The sequence below is a fragment of the Lithobates pipiens genome, unplaced genomic scaffold (genome assembly GCF_037356315.1).
Source record: "Lithobates pipiens isolate NorthernLeopardFrog02 unplaced genomic scaffold, aLitPip1_a1.2 Scaffold_8, whole genome shotgun sequence".
Classification (NCBI taxonomy): domain Eukaryota; kingdom Metazoa; phylum Chordata; class Amphibia; order Anura; family Ranidae; genus Lithobates; species Lithobates pipiens.
Window position 1 is genome coordinate 236,560,146 of NW_027507903.1, and position 17,100 is coordinate 236,577,245.

Below are 17,100 nucleotides of genomic sequence, written 5' to 3' on the forward strand. Positions count from 1 at the left end.
AGAAAGAGAAATTGTAAAATTTGCTCTGTTTGGGGTATCTGACTTCCACAGGTCTAACACTCACACACACATTTATTCTCTCAGAATCTCTCAGGCCAGGGTCCTTTTTATCCAGACCCGAGACCCACACCCCACCTGGGGGGGGGGGGGTGGTTTGTTGATCATCACAGCCATTGAAGACAGTTGAACCAAATGTCATATAAAGTTTTTTCCTCTCCCAGGCTCAACTTTCAGTTCCTTTGAGCAAATATCACACAGGATGTCCATCCAATTCATCACTCTTCAGGCACCACGCTGGCCAGGTGTGAGGGGGCAGTTGAATATCCTCAGGAGTGCTGATGGTTAGATAACAATGACCTTGTGCCTTGTTCTAGTCATGTTTAGTGCAGGCTGTCTGTAAACACTGTAATTTGCTTCAAATCAAAGTCCTTTCAAAGCTTTGTTGTACAAAACATTTGTACAAGACATGTTGTTCTCATGGTCCATCTGCATTAATATCAATTTCTTCCAGTATTACAGAAATAGAGCCCTAATTTCTTAAAAACAAGGTGGACTTTGTAGACATAATATGAGGCAATTTGTATTTAAACATTATTAACAATTTTTATATTACACATATTAAGAAACAATTGTATAAAACCATGGTTGCACCCTCTATTATTCAATATATCAGAAAATACCCAATCCCAAGTATGGAGATACAAATCCAGCCAGGCAATGTTATATGGTGTAGAGAAAGTCCATCAATGGAAGAATAGTTTAGGATATCAGCGTGGATATCAGGGATCAAGTTCACAATTTCTCCATACTTGCGTGTCAATGTGTTTCTTTGAGATTGACTCGCTTCTTCAGGACTGATTGGGTGGATAAGTGTTGTTGTAAAATTGAAAATGTACAAATATTGTGTAAGTATCGTATATTTTTAAGAGAAAACGTTACATTTGACATATGTATATATTAATATGGATGTGTCTATACATTACATTTAGAAATGCCATTTAAATATTGTAAATTGCTTATGCTTGCCTGATCAACTTTGAATGTAGGAAGATGGGAGGCAACAAATCATGGAGGCACACACAGGTGCCCCACCAAGGAAGGACCAAGGGAAATAGGGAGGGGGGGACACAGAAACGTGACACCCAAACCCCCACTCCAGGGCCGATCAAATACAGAGGAGCAAGATGAAAAACAAGAGCCACAATGCTCTAGAAAGAAAAAAATATATAAATTATTAGAACATTTTGTGGGTGCTGAACATCTATAGGGTGGACCTTATTGGTAGGGATGGGCGAACAGTTTGGCCCGAGCATAAGTTCGGGCCAACCTTTAGCTAAAAAATGAGTAGTTCGACCATTTTGTTGGCCGAACTGACCACAATGCATTGCGGTGCTGAACAGTGCATTGCAAGCCCCAATTGGCTGAAGCAGTAAAAAGCTTCAGCCTATCAGGGCACAAAGAAGCTGCCGTTTACCAAGTGATCACTCCGTCAAGAGCGCCTAAAAGCCACACTCCTCTTTACCCACTTCAGTCTGCCCCTGCTATACCGAGTCATAACCTCTGAGCAGTCTCCACTGACAGGGAGGGATGATGGTATAGCACAGGGTGTCCCAGGTCCTAGCAGCACATCTGCCAGCAGCACACCACAGCTGTAGACTGTAACTGGCAAATTTTTCTGCCTCATCTGCTGCAGCGGAGAAAAGAAACAGTCCCTGACACTCACATGCCCAGCATCTAAATGCAAGCTTGTCAACGCTGTTGGCTCTCTAACTTCTGCCTTTCAGCCTGATGGATTCTGCACCCTTCTGTGAATTTGCACAATGTGCTTTACCACAATGGCAGGTTCCTAGTCGCTACTACTATTCACGTAAGGCCAATCCATCTCCTGACCATCACATGGAAGGGAATCTTCTGGTATCAATGGGCAAGACAGTCAGCCGTAAAATCCACTTTACTGCTGACACGTGGTCAAAGCATGGGCAGGGACAATATATTTCATTCACAGCACACTGGGCAATGCTGATTGTAACTCAAAAGGATGCAGGACAAGACTCGGCACTGCAGCTATCTGTGTCCCCATGTCTCCATACAGCTGGTGGTGATGATGCCAGACCCGTGAGCTCTATTAAGCTGATCATTAAGGATGCATGCACTGTATTGTCACCATTTGAGGAGGCCACAAGGATGGTGAGCAGTGACAGTACATGCATCCCTGTTGTGTTCCTGCTGGAGCAGACTCTGTGTGGCATTATGCACAGGGCACTGGAAGCAGAACAGCAAGAGGAGGAGGAATTCCTTTCCTCTCAAGGCACACATTATCCAGGCACATCATTCCTATGTCACAGAATACACAGGAGGAGAGAAGGGAGGAGGATGAGGAGGAGGATTCTGACACATTTATAAGCTTCGAAGAAGCGAAAGACATGTAACTCGAAAGGATACAGGACAAGGCTCGGCCCTGCAGCTTGCTGTGACCCCATGTCAACCATACAACTGGTGGTGTTGATGCCAGACCCATGAGCTCTACCCCCTCCTCCACCACCTCCATGCCCTCCTCTGCAGAATTGTCATTTGAACATAAGGTACCCCCTAAGTGTTCAAAGGGCTATTCCATGAGTCAGGCTAAAAGGTGCCATGCAGTGCTTCAGCTGGTGTGTTTAGGGGACAGGAAACACACCGGAGCAGAGATTCTTGAAGCTCTGCAGGGACAGGCCCAGAGGTGGTTCACACCATGCCAGCTGGAGCCAGGAATGATGGTGTCCGATAATGGCTCAAACCTCATGTCAGCCCTTATACAGGGAAAGTTGACACATGTGCCATGCCTGGCACATGTCCTTAATTTGGTGGTACAGCGTTTCTTAAGTACATACCCAGGGTTGCAAGATGTACTAAAACAGGCCAGAAGATTCTGCAGCCATTTCAGGCGGTCATACACAGCCAGTAATCGCTTGGTTGAAATTCAGCGGGAATTCCTCCTGCCTGTAAACCACCTGATTTTCGACATGCCCACCAGGTGGAACTCGACTCCACTGTAATGCTGCAGCGACTATACATGCAGCAGAGGGCCGTCAATGAGTACCTGTGCCAGTATGGCATAACGACAGGCTCAGGCTGTCCCGTATTTTTTTCCCACGTCAATGGCTGATCATTAAGGATGCATGCACTGTATTGTCACCATTTGAGGAGGCCACAAGGATGGTGAGCAGTGACAGTACATGCATCAGTGACACAATCCCTGTTGTGTTCCTGCTGGAGCAGACTCTCCGTGGCATTATGGACAGGGCACTGGAGGCAGAGCAGCAGCAGGAGGAGGAGGAATTCCTTTCCTCTCGAGGCCCACATTATCCAGACACCAGCATTCCTATGTCACAGAATACACAGGAGGAGAGAAGGGAGGAGGATGAGGAGGAGGATTCCGACACATTTATAAGCTTCGAAGAAGTGAAAGACATACGACAATCTATAAGTGATGGCTTTCCAACCCCAGAACCTTTGGGAGGAAAACATCGTTTTTAGACGTCTGTTGATCAAGAGAGTAGCGTTGGAGAAGGCGTCCACCTAAGTGAGGCATTTCAGATTTTTTTTAGTCCTCACGGCCCAGGGCTGTCAGCTTCCACATCCCATCCGCAGCATCTGCATCACATGGTGGACGATTACCTCGGGGCCAAAACAGAGATGGTGAACTTTCCAGCTGACAATCCGCTGACTTACTGTGTCATAAGAATAGACCACTGGGCAGAACTTGCTCAGTATGCTATTGAGTTGTTGGGCTGCCCTGCATCCAGTGTGCTTTCAGAACGGACATTCAGTGCTTCAGGAGGTTTCATTACTGATCATAGAATGCGTCTGTCCACAGACTCCGTAGACCATTTGATTTTTATAAAAATTAATCAGTCCTGGATTACCATCTATGAAGCCCCTGATGCCGATGTCACTGATTAAGTCTTTTTGGGATGTTGAATCTCTGTAAGACTTCGAGGCTGCCTAGCTTTGAGGATGTTCAATAATTTCATCTGGAAGAATGTTTTTGGTATAGGTTTCATGGACACAATTAACAACCAAACACCAATTTTTCTGCACCTGTCTGACAGGTGCATATCATTGCATTTTTTTACAGCAAGACCAATTCTTGCTTTCTTCAAGAGTACCTCTATAACAGTGGTCATCAACCCTGTCCTCAGGGCCCACTAACAAGCCAAATTTGCAAGATAACTGAAATACATCACAGGTGATATAATTTGCTGCTCAATGATTGCAGTATACTAATCTGCATCTCCCCAAGGCAAAACATAAAACCTGGCCTGTTAGTGGGCCCTGAGGACAGGGTTGATGACCACTGCTCTATAGGTTTATGGTGGGAAGATGCTACCGACACCCAAAGACCAATTTTTATGCACCCGTTACTTCTATCCAAAGTCAAAGTGACATCAGAATGTATCCAAAAAATCTCTAATCTTGTTTCCAGTGCACTAAATTGTGGCCTCATCATTCACACCGGCTCCTCAGCTGTTACTGAGCAAAATAAAGGCAGCTGCTTGCAGGGAAAATGTAATTTTTGTTGGGCTTTATAAATGCAATTATTTCTGCAGCAGATTCTAGACATGGTGCAGATCTGCCACTTTACAGGTAGACTAAGGGGATCCCCCAGGCACTATATTGGAAGGATTTTTTTATTTTTTATGCGTTCGCTTTAAAAATCACTGCTCATTTAAAAATTACATTTTTTACAAACTTTTTTTTATTGATATGGATGGCCCCCAGGGCAAAACCAGGACCCCTATAACCACTGCATGCCCAATTACTTGCATATAAACCTTCAATATGGGCACTTTTTGATGTTCGGGTCCCATTGACTTTAATGGGTTTCGTTATTCGGGTCCGAACTTTCACGTGTTTGGAAGTTCTGCTGCAAACCGAACAGGGGTCTACTTATTGGTAATAAGTTTGCATGTCTCACCCAATTGGGTGAAAGTTGGAGAAGAATAGGGAAGCTTTGTAGCAGCGTAAAATTCAGTCTCCTCACAAATTTAATAAGGGTGCATAGAGAATAATGTAAAAGGGACCTTACCATCAATAGAAGGAGCACAAGGGCGGGGGAGGGGTAGACACCCGAAAGGAAAGGTAAGGACCCATGGAGGGAGGATAATCTCAAAACCAGGGTCTCCAATTTACTGTGCACCCCAAAATGGATCTATATTTGAAGTATCACATAGAAGAGAACAGAATATGCATATATACAGTATCTCACAAAAGTTAGTAGTTCCCTCACATTTTTGTAACATGCAATTCATGTGACAACACTGAAGAAATGACACTTTCCTACAATGTAAAGTAGTGAGTGTACAGCTTACATAACAGTGTAAATTTGCTGTCCCGTCAAAATAACTTAACATGCAGCCATTAATGTCTAAACCACTGACAACAAATGTGAGTACACCCCTAAGTGAAAATGTCCAAATTTAGCCCAATTAGCCATTTTCCCTCCACGGTGTCTTTTGACTCGTTAGTGTTACAAGGTCTCAGGTGTGAAGGGGGAGCAGGTGTGTTAGATTTGGTGTTATCGCTCTCACTCTCTAATACTGGTCACTGGTTGTTCAACATGGCACCTCATGGCAAAGAACAAACAATTGTTTCTCTACATAAAGGCCTAGGCTATAAGAAGATTGCCAAGGCCCTGAAACTGTGTTGCAGCATGGTGGCCAAGACCATACAGCAGTTTAACAAGACCTACAGAACAGGCCTCACCCTGCTCAACTAAAGAAGTTGAGTGCACATGATCAGCGTCATATCCAGAGGTTGTCTATGGGAAATAGACATATGAGTGCTGCCAGCATTGCTGCAGAGGGTGAAAGGGTCAGCCTGTCAGCGCTCAGACCATACGCCTCACACGGCATCAAATTGGTCTGCATGGTTGTCGTCCCAGAAGGAAGCCTCTTCTAAAGATGATGCACAAGAAAGCCCGCAAACAGTTTGCTGAAGACAAGCAGACTAAGGACGTGGATTACTGGAACCATGTCCTGTGGTCTGATGAGACCAAGATACATTTATTTGGCTCAGATGGTGTCAAGTGTGTGTGGCTGCAACCAGGTAAGGAGTATAAAGACAAGTGTGTCTTGCCTACAAGCATGGTCGTGGGAGAGTCATGGCCTGGGGCTGCGTGAGTACTACCGTCACTGGGGAGCTACAGTTCATTGAGGAAACCATGAATGCCAACGAGCATGAGCATGATCCCCTCCCTTCAGAAACTGGGCCGCAGGACAGTATTCCAACATGATAATGACCCCAAGCACTCCTCCAAACGGAACACTTCCTTAGCTAAAGAAGCTAAGGGTAAAGGTGATGGAGTGGCCAAACATATCTCCACACCTAAACCCTATGAAGCATCTGTGGGGCATCCTTAAATGGAAGGTGGAGGAGCACAATGTCTCTAACATTCACCTGCTCCGTGATGTCTTCATGGAGGAGTAGAACAGAGCTCCAGTGGCAACCTGTGAATCTCTGGTGAACTCCATGCCCAAGAGAGTTAAGGCAGTGCTGGAAAATAATGGTGACCACACAAAATATTGACACTTTGGGCCCATTTTGGACATTTTCACTTAGGGGTGTACTCACTTTTTTGCAAGCGGTTTAGACATTAGAGGCTGTGTGTTGAGTTATTTTGAGGGGACAGAAAATTTACACTGTTATCCAAGCTGTACACCTGTACAGCTTGTATAACATTTACATTGTAGCAAAGTGTTCTTAAGTGTTGTCCCAGGAAAACATATAATAAAAAATTTACAAAAATGGGATGGGTGTATTCACTTTTGTAAGATACTGTATGTACAGCATGTCATTACTAATATCATATTTTAAACATATCTACACTTCTACCAAGCCCATGGATCAAAAAGCCTACCTTGGCAATGGAATCCACAGAGGTCACACCCTGCATATACTGCCAGACAGTATCCCAGTGTGCACTACTCACACAAAGGTCTAAAAACAAGATAACAACATATAATGCGTCCTAGCGTCAAAGTGGCAAAAAATAATATAGGGCACCAATATCATTTTTCCCTTAAATAAATTCTCACCTCTTAGTTGAATAGACTGTGATAGTATTGGTCAGCCCACGTCAGAAGCCCCAACTCCTCCACCTGTTATACCTTCACTGTGCCAGTTGGGGCACCAGCAAGTGGGGATCGCCGATCCGACGACATCATGTGGTAGCATCCGCAACAACGACGCGCATGCCGTTGTCGTGCATATGCAACAGTCCACCGGGTCCTGCACATGCTCAGAATTGTGCGATGCTTCTGAGAAGGGGAACATTAAGGCCCCTATCAAGATGCCTGGCCCTGCCTAGCCAGACAAGGCCCAGGCCAATACATGCAGCACATTCCACAAGCCGGAAGACCCCCCCAGCTGAGGGGAAGAAAAGCCTGCATGGAGATCTCAACCCCACTAGGTGGGAGTGGGTGTTGTACAACACGTATGTTTCCATACACCAGACCAGCACAATACGCCCACTTTAACAGACAAAACTGACCACAACAATCTTAACCCATTATTGTGTTGTCAGAAGTTGGTAAGGAGATATGGACATCAGTCAATAAAAGAATGAAGATAATAATCATATACATATGGGGCACAGAAGAATTAAAAAATAGGGACTATTAGCATAATGAAGCTGAATCTAAATGGATATGTAGCCTATACATGATAAAGATGTACTGAAGAAAGTGACAGCGCAAGATACAATTCCATAGCCTATGTTGGAAACACATGCTAAGATGTGTTCATATCAAGTTAGTGCTACATTTCGACCCACAAGAACGAATCTGCAGGCAGTTAGCACCTGCATCCAAATGAATTAATATAAAGTAAATAAAGTTGAATATATTAGAGTAGATCCCTATTATACTAACATAGACAAATGACGGAGTAAATGAAAGATATTATATCTTATTCTTTTTTTGACTGATAGCTGTATCTTCTTAATCAACTTTTGACAACCCAAGAATGTGTTAAGGTTTTTGTGGTCGGTTTTGTCTGTTGGAGTGGGCGTGTTGTGTTTACCTGGTAGGTGGACACATGCATGTTGTACAACACCCAATGGAAATATTTTCCAGCACACCATGGATCGACAAGGTAGTGTCCAAAGATATTTTATTGCACGATCACAACTAAGGATGAGCTCAGGCGTGTTTTCAAACCGCACGTGCAGAGCCCGCCAAGAAGTTGGCTCTGCGGAGCCCTAATCACAAGCAGTGAGACATTTTCCCGATGCGTTGCTGCAGAGATCGGGAAATGTCTCACTGCCTGTGATTAGCGCTGTGCAGTACTGATTTTCTGGTGGGCTCTGCACACGTTTGCGAACACGCCTGAGCTCATCCGTGATCACAACACAAAGCAGTGCAACAGTTGTGATCATGCAATAAAATCCATTTGGATGCTACCTTGTCGATCCATGGTGTGCTGGCAAATACCTCCATTATGACTTTCCAATCCAGTTCCCAGTTGGTTGTTGCTGCAGCACCCAAATCTTTTGGAGCTTATCCAGGATAATGTGCAATGGGAATATGGAGTATTACTGTGGAACGTGCTGTACTGATTCACCTGGACCCCATCTGACTAGGTGGGGCCAATCGCCTCAATGAAAGCATTAACAATCCCCTTGTCAGAACCACTGCACAAATTCTGCACATGTATGGGACCTGGTGAATCGCTGCGCATGCGCAGCAATGACACGTATGTGGCGCATGGGGGTATATCAGGTGGAGAAGTTGGGGCTACTGACGCGGACCGACCAATACTATGACAGTTTATTCCACTAAGTAGTGAGAATTTGTTTCAGGGAACAACGATATTGTCGCCATATATGATATTTTGGCACTTTGGTGCTAGGACACATTATGTTGATATTTTGTTTTTAGACTTTTGTGTGATTGGTGCACACTGGGATGCAAACTGTGGACTTGGCCTCTGATATCCATGCTGATATCCTAACTATACTTCCATTGATGCACTTTCTCTACACCATATAACATTGCCTGACTGGATTTGTATCTCCATACTTGGGATTTGCAACCATGATTTTATACAGTTGTTTCCTAATATTTGTCAAATAAAGATTGTTATTAACTTTTAAATACAAATTGCCTCATGTTATGCCTACAAAATCCACCTTGTTTTTGAGAAATTAGGGCTCTATTTCTATTTCTGTTTCTCTTCTCTTTAATAGTGTATATAAAGAAATAAATGAATATAATTCAAAAACCTTTTGTGTTAGGCCGCGTACACACGGGCGGATTGTCTGTCCAACTAAGTTCGTCAGACAATCCGACAGACAGTCCGTTCAAAATTTGCATGAACGGACTTGACCACACACGATGAGCAGACAGTCCGCTGAAAGCGTGCGTGATGACGTGTACAGCACGTACGACGGGACTAGAAAAACGACGTCCTATACACTGCAATGCAACCTTCGGCCGTGTAAATCCTTTCTGAGCATGCGCCATACTTAGTCCATCCAACTTGCCTACACACGAGCGGACTGTCCGCTGAAACCAAGTTTGGACGGACAAAACCAAGTTTGAACGGACAAAATTACGGAAATTCCGTAAGACTTTGTTCGTCAGACAGTCCGCTGAAAAAGTCCGCTGAAGCCCACACACGAGCGGATTGTCCGCTGAAACACGTTTCAGCGGACTAAGTTGGACAGACAATCCGCCCGTGTGTACGCGGCCTTAGTCATTTTGTACTGCAGACTGCACCAGGGAACGTGGGAGGGTAGTAGTGATTGCAGGGGGAGGAGTATTAGTGCAATACAATTATTTTACCCTCATTTAAAGAATAAGAGTTGATCAGACTTTATAAAATTTGTTAGTTAAACTTCTCCTAAAATGGGTAAGTTGGTATAATAGCAACATTCTGTGAATCATTGCCTAACAGTAGGGGTGTTTTTTGGTTCAGGTTGACCATGAGCTTGCACTAAATCCAAGCTGTTCACAAAATAGCTTAATAATGTGGTTGTTTGCAATAGCAACCATTACCAATCATGCACTTTCTGACCTCTAAGTTCATATGGCTAGTAAGGGCACATCCATGCACAGTGCGTCCGCATCAGCGTGCGCGATGGTTGGATGGCCGTGCGAGTGCGCGGTGTGGGTGGGCGGACCCCCGTGACATCAGACGCCGCCGTTTAGCGGCGTACGCTGATGCCGGAAGGGTTGGGGGCTTAAATAGTGGTCTGTGTTAGACCACTGTTGAGCAGTTTTCAGGACTCCACATGCCGGGTTGCGCTGTTGGACATGTTTATACAGGTTAGAGTATTGCTGTTTTTGTACCCAATGACTAGGACCTCTAGTACCCTAGGTCTCCTGGTCTTATCTTACTTTATGCCTTTTTTCATATGTGCTTAAAGTGATTGCTCTGTGTGTACCCCCACAGATGGCGATCAATACCCAGGTTCATGTTTGTTTCCTGGCTAATGAATTACCATATTAATTATCATGATTACCTGGTGTGCTAACCTGCAATACACCTGTGGTGTCCATCTACAACAGCAACCTGTGCATACATGCTTACCAGTTCCTCCCTTTGGGGAGTGTATTATATATATAGTAGGTGATACCTGCCCTGCAAACTATACATTTGTATTCCTTGGCTACTATGGTGTTGCCCTGTTCGATCTCTCTCTATGAACATGGGTGGTGTGCACTGGATAATATAGCACAAACGGTATGTTTGGCTTTTACTTTCACACTTGTTTCACTTATATCCTTTTTACCTTATTTTTTGTGGTGGTTTGCCCTTTTCCACATTTCTTTTTCCTTTTCTTCCCAATTTGGTCACATTTCTTTGGTAATTTTTTCTTGCGTAGGACACCTTAGGATGCACAATTAAACACTTCCTTTTTATAGGCTCTTTTTACAGCCCCTATACACAGTCTATTTTCCATCCCTTTTCACCTATATATCGCTCTTTAGGTGTGTATAGGTTAATGTCTCATCTCACTTTAACTCTCATATCATATATATCTGTTTAAATTTGAAGAGTCCTTTACAACCCCCCGCATCTGCCGTGGGAGGAAACCGATGGGTCCTGTGATCTACTGCTTCCTCCTTTATGGGTGAGCTGATCCCCTCGCTATTTAAATTACTGTAACTCTTCTGTTATGTCATTATATGATTCGCTGCTATTTGATTATTTGCAAATATTTTTATTTACTCTGTAGACTATCCTCCTGAAGAAGCGGTTCGCCGCGAAACCGGTAGAGGAAATGTTTCTGTACCCCTCTTCAATAGAAACCTTACGGGCTTACCCGTCGGTAGTTTATTAAATTGTGGTGTATATGATTTTAGCAATATGAAAGTTTTGATGGATTTCATTTTCTTGTCCTTATTAAATTACTTGTAATTTTTTTTATAACAAAGTCTTTTATGATTTATTTAGTACCGCAATAGTCCCCTCAACAAACATTTTTGGGTGTGGATATCAAGGGAGCAGCCTCAGCAACTGCCCCAATATCCTTAGAATTCCCAATTCTTGACAATTAGTAAGGGCCAATGATGGGGTTTTCCAATGTGCCAGCACCCTCCCTATAAAAGCATATGTTCCAAAGACCCTCTATGTGTTGCAACTGATATAGAGTCGTTTGAGAAAGCTCACAGAAGCAAGAAAAGTGATCATGTTTGTATTCAATGTCCATTGCTGAAAAAAGAATCTCTCTACTGCATATTTTTACATGCAGTCATAGACACACAAACTGCGTGCTGTGTAGTTGTCTAGCAGATTAGAGAAAGATCTGAGACTTTTAAGAGGAACAGTTAGAAACTGTTGCTATTGGGTGAAAAATGTATCTCTATTTTTATTCCAATATTTTTTAGGTTTCACATGAACATATAGAAGTATAAAGGCATCAGATATATGAAGAGAATTACATAGATTTACAGTTACAAAAAAAGAAGAGTCGCCCTGGGACTTTAAATGAGGTGGTCACAGTTAGCCACTGAGTAACAAGAGTAATAGTAGTATAAATGTTTATTAAAATTGATAATATAACATATTAGCTCAGCACATTTGCACATAAGAGAATAAATAAAGTTGATATAAAATATATAAAACATTATACAATGCAGTATATACAAATGCATGCATCAGAAAACCTGACGCGCATTTCGCAAGATCATTGCTCACTCATCAGGGGTGGAGGCTACTATGCTACTATGCACATCACAGAAATTTCAATTGGTGTTCAGATATTTGTATATGAAGGTAAATACACTCTCCCCACCCTAGCACTCACCTGGTGCTTCATATGCATTCCCTGCACTTTTTGTTTCATTTAAAACACTGCTTTACACACAACCTTTTTCTTCTTTTCTTACTATAGGGCGTGATTTCCCAGACAAACACATTTTTTCAGGATTCTCTTCTTTACTCATGGTCTTTATGTCTGCTCCATTATTGGATCAGGTTAGTTCACACATGTTTCCATACAAATAATTGTACAACTTTTGTCTACTCTGCTTATTTAGAAAAGCTTGACATACATACTTATACTAGAGTATACATGCCCTCGTACGAAATATTACTACATTATATAACTTATTGTTCATCTTACTAAATTTGGCAAATCATTGAGACATATACATCTATGTTTACAGCTGATATCTATCAAGTTACATACTGAGAAAATTAGGACCATTCACCTTCATCTATGCCATATGTGTCGCCTGGCATCCCGCTTGGGGGTGCCCATGTTGGTCTTCTCCCCCTCAGCTCCCGTGCCATACTAAGGGCTGCCTCCATCCATTTGGGGATTCAGCGATGGAAACTCATTGGTAGGTTTTGTTCATTGGTAAGTATTGGGCCATTTTGCTCTTGCCCATTCTGCCATTGTTCTTACATTTACCACTGTGACACATCTTTTTGTCTATTTAGATACATCTCATCCACATCCACCTCTGATGAGCGAGCAATGATCTTGTGAAATGCGCATCTGCTGCGTGCATTTGTATATACTGCATTGTATAATGTTTGTATCAACTTTATTTATTCTCTTTATTATGTGCAAATCCATTGGCTGAGCTAATGTGCTATATTATCCATGTATGTAGTTTAATTTTAACCACTTACAGATCGGACCATTTTGCTGGTCAAAGACCAGACCACTTTTTTGCGATTCGGCACTGCTTCGCTTTAACTGACAATTTGCGCGGTCGTGCGACATGGCTCCCAAACAAAATTGCCGTCCTTTTTTTTACCACAATTAGAGCTTTCTTTTGGTGGTATTTGATCACCCCTGCGGTTTTTATTTTTTGTGCTATAAACAAAAATAGAGCGACAATTTTGTAAAAAACCCATCACTTTTTGTTATAATAAATATCCCCCAAAAATATTTAAAAAAATAATTTTCCCTCAGTTTAGGTCGATACGTATTCTTCTACATATTTTTGGTAAAAAAAAAACGCAATAAGCGATTATTGATTGGTTTGCGCAAAAGTTATAGCGTTTACAAAATAGGGATAGTTTTATGGCATTTTTATTAATAATTTTTTATTATTATTTTTTTACTAGTAATGGCGGCGATCAGCGATTTTTATTGTGACTGCGACATTGCGGCGGACACATCGGACATTTTTGACACATTTTTGGGACCATTGTCATTTATACAGTAATCACTGCTATATAAATGCAGTGATTCCTGTGTAAATTACACTGGCAGTGAAGGGGTTAACCAGTGGGTGGCAGTGTAGGAGTTAAGTGTTCCTAGGGGTGTGTTACTAACTGTGGGGGGGCTGGGCTTCATTTAGTGAACACTGATCTCTGCTCCAATCACATGGAACAGAGATCAGCGTCACTAGTTGCTAGGCAGAATGGGGAAATGCTGTTTACACAGCATTTCCTCCATTAAGCCACCCCGTGAGACGATCGCGGGTATGCCCACAGCGTTCGAGTCCGCGGGACCCGCGACCGGACTCACAGGGGTCCCGACCGGCGTGCTCGTGATGGCAGGGTGGCATTGAAGATTGGACGTACCTGTACGCCAATATGCCTGCCTGTGCCATTCTGCCAACGTACATCGGCGTGCGCCGGTCGGGAACCGGTTAATAAACATTTATACTACTATTACTGTTGTTACTCAGTGGCTAACTGTGGCCACCTCATTTAAAGTCCCAGGATGGCTCTCCTTTTTTTGTATAAGTATAGAGGGATGGAGGTGCATCACTGGTGACTGCAGACCTTTGATTTTCTTTCTATAGATTTACAGTTAGACATATTCCTAAATAGGAGGTGTAACGTCTGCTAACACATTGCTTCTGAATCATATACCCTATGAACCAACTGATATAAAATACAATTTCTCATTATGCAAAGGCAGATACATAATGCTGCTAACAAAGGTTTATTTATTTTAATAGGCCTCCATTTTGAGGATAATTGTGTATTATGTATTATTTTGTATAGAAAAAGAACTGTCGTCCTATGACCTACATAAAAGCCCAACCAAAGGTATGGAAAAAGGAGAATGCGTAAGGTTGTATAGGGTTGCTAAAGAAAAAAAAAAGAAAAAAAAAAAAAAGACTAATAGCATAAAGGATAAAGGTAGGGCAGACTAAGAGAGGAAAAGAATAGGGCTCAGGAAAAGAAATCAAAAAGGGGTAAAGTACATATGACAGGGTAAAACAGAAAAGCCAAAATGAATAGACAGAATAGATGAAAAGACAAGGAATAGGGGGCGGACAGGGAGATGGGGGACACTAACCCCAGGGTTAATGGGATAAGAGAAAAAGTGGAGGACTATGGTAAGTTGACCTGTCAGTTCAGATACCCAGTGGCTAGGATCTTTCATAAATGTAGAAATACAGTAGATGATTGCAGTTAGTACAACAAGTTGTATGCTGGAGAACTCTTAAATATTGCCTTTGTTGTCCATGGTTTCGAAGTCTGCAAGGATATAACTGCATTATTGCCATAGCCTGTAAAAACAGGGTTTACTTTTAACAGCCAGTCTCCTATTGGTCACTATTCCTATGGGAGTTCAGAGGATTTCCAGTGATGATATATGCTTTGACTGTGTTTATAAAGTATGAGGTTGAGGAAGATACTGAGTAGGAAGAGAGTCGGGAACAGGATCTGTTCAGTCCCTGTGCATTGTTATACAGTATTTCTTATGTTGCATCATCAAAATCTGTCAGAGGTGTTTGGGTACCAAGAATGTATCTTTTTTGGGATGCCATATCATTGTGTGGGTAGTTTATAGGATGTTTCCTGTGTTTGTGTACTGACTGAGCTAGTATGTGCAAAGATACAGGCTCTTTCTCTGCATTTTATGTCTGAAATCGGAATTGTCTGGTTGGGTGTGTAAGAAATAGGACGACACTCCAAATGGTGGTATATGGTATGCTATGTCTTTTTTATGATTAAAGATATAGCGTTTCAGTTGTAGATATGACCACATGGAAGGGGGTTCAGGATTGAACGCAAGCTGAAAAGTAAAATAAGTTTGAAAGAAAACATATTTTACACAAATAATTAAACAAATTAAACAAATATTGGGCAAAATATGGGCCACACTAATCTTACATAACGTAAAAGGATTGAATATCCTCGAAAAAAGATCTTCCTTTTTTTTGTATTCTTACAAGAAACCCACTCCAAAGAGGGTCATAAACCAACCAAGTAAAACATTTCCCACAATGATATCATGCAAGCTAAAATATAAGGAGTATAGATTATGCTTAGCAAAAAATGCAAGATTCATACCTGAACATTAAATGAATGTAGACCTGTAACCTAGATAGTCGTTTCATTTTCAGAAAGGTTGATGACATACTTATGACAACGAGAAACATGGCAACGCCAATCAGATTTAACTTAAACAGAAGGTGGTTGGGGAACTATAAGGGTTTACTTTGGGATTGCTCATTTTGGGATGTGATTTCAAAGTGGCAAAGTGGTACGTTTTCTTTATTCTGAATTAGAGGTTTTACAAATAAAAAATAAATAAAAGATGATCATTTTAAGCACCCCTATCAGTGTTAAATGATTTATCTCATCTCTGTAACTGATACAAACTTCTGGAGAGCTTGTTCATTTGCAAAGAAACAGACTTGCTGGATGAATCGCCAAATGAAAATACAAGAAAGAAAGCCTAAAAAAGAAAACAAATGCACCTATCACATCCAAGAAATGGTAAGTTACAATATAATAAATATTTGTTTTTTGGTTTAATACCACTTTAATCTCCCCCCCAACCCTTAAATGAATTAAAACATTTTTGCAGTCACTCCATTTGGTAGACACCTTGTGGACACTATATTTGGGTGGGAAACATTACTCCTACTACTTGCTCCCATGAGCTAATGTTATATTACCCATTGTTGCCTATACAAGTTAAAAAATGCAGCTATGGGGATCCAATCAGTAATTTTTTTTAACAAATATGAGCCGATCTCACTACTAAATGTTGATTTTAAACTTCTAGCTAAAATATTGGCAAACCACATTCTACCACTAATAGTTAAAATTGTCAGCTTATATAAAGACAGCTTTTTGACAAGAAGAGAGACCAGAGATAATAAATAAAGCAAATCAGTTTCATGGAATGTCAAAGGCCTTCTCTTGTCTACAGACACAAAGGTCTTAGCATGGGAAGTATATGAAACATACTTTGTCACATGTGTGAATTCTCTTTTTTTATGACCTCCACCAAAGGAATTGGATTGTCTCTGCCACAATCAGATGTCTGGAAGACAACATTTAGCTTAGTTCGTTTTCTTGAGGATATTTAATCCTTTTACGTTATGTAAGATTAATGTGGCCCATACTTTGCCAAATATAGAATTATTTGTGTAAAATAAGTACAAGCAGGGGGTTGGGCACAGTAGGTTACATGGTACAAAAATATCTTGGGTGGGAGACAACCCATTCCCCTCTAAGGGCAGGAGGGATGAGGATAGACAGGGAGTAAACAAGAGGATCTGATAGATACAGTTGAGTAGATAAAGAGATGGTGGCAATAATGTAAGCAAGACATACTTTTGGTGTTCTTGACCATTTAGTACTAATGTTACCCATGGTGGATACAATTAGAGATAGGAGTGTCAC

At 41.8% G+C, this 17,100-nt stretch overlaps 1 long non-coding RNA gene across 1 annotated transcript; it reads left to right on the forward strand.

Moving 5' to 3' along the window:
* The first annotated feature begins 10,646 nt into the window (after window positions 1-10,646).
* LOC143963076 (uncharacterized) lies at window positions 10,647-11,359 on the forward strand. Its single transcript, XR_013270876.1, has 3 exons — window positions 10,647-10,725; window positions 11,041-11,116; window positions 11,222-11,359. It is a non-coding gene; the product is annotated as an uncharacterized LOC143963076 (long non-coding RNA).
* Window positions 11,360-17,100: the final 5,741 nt, after the last annotated feature.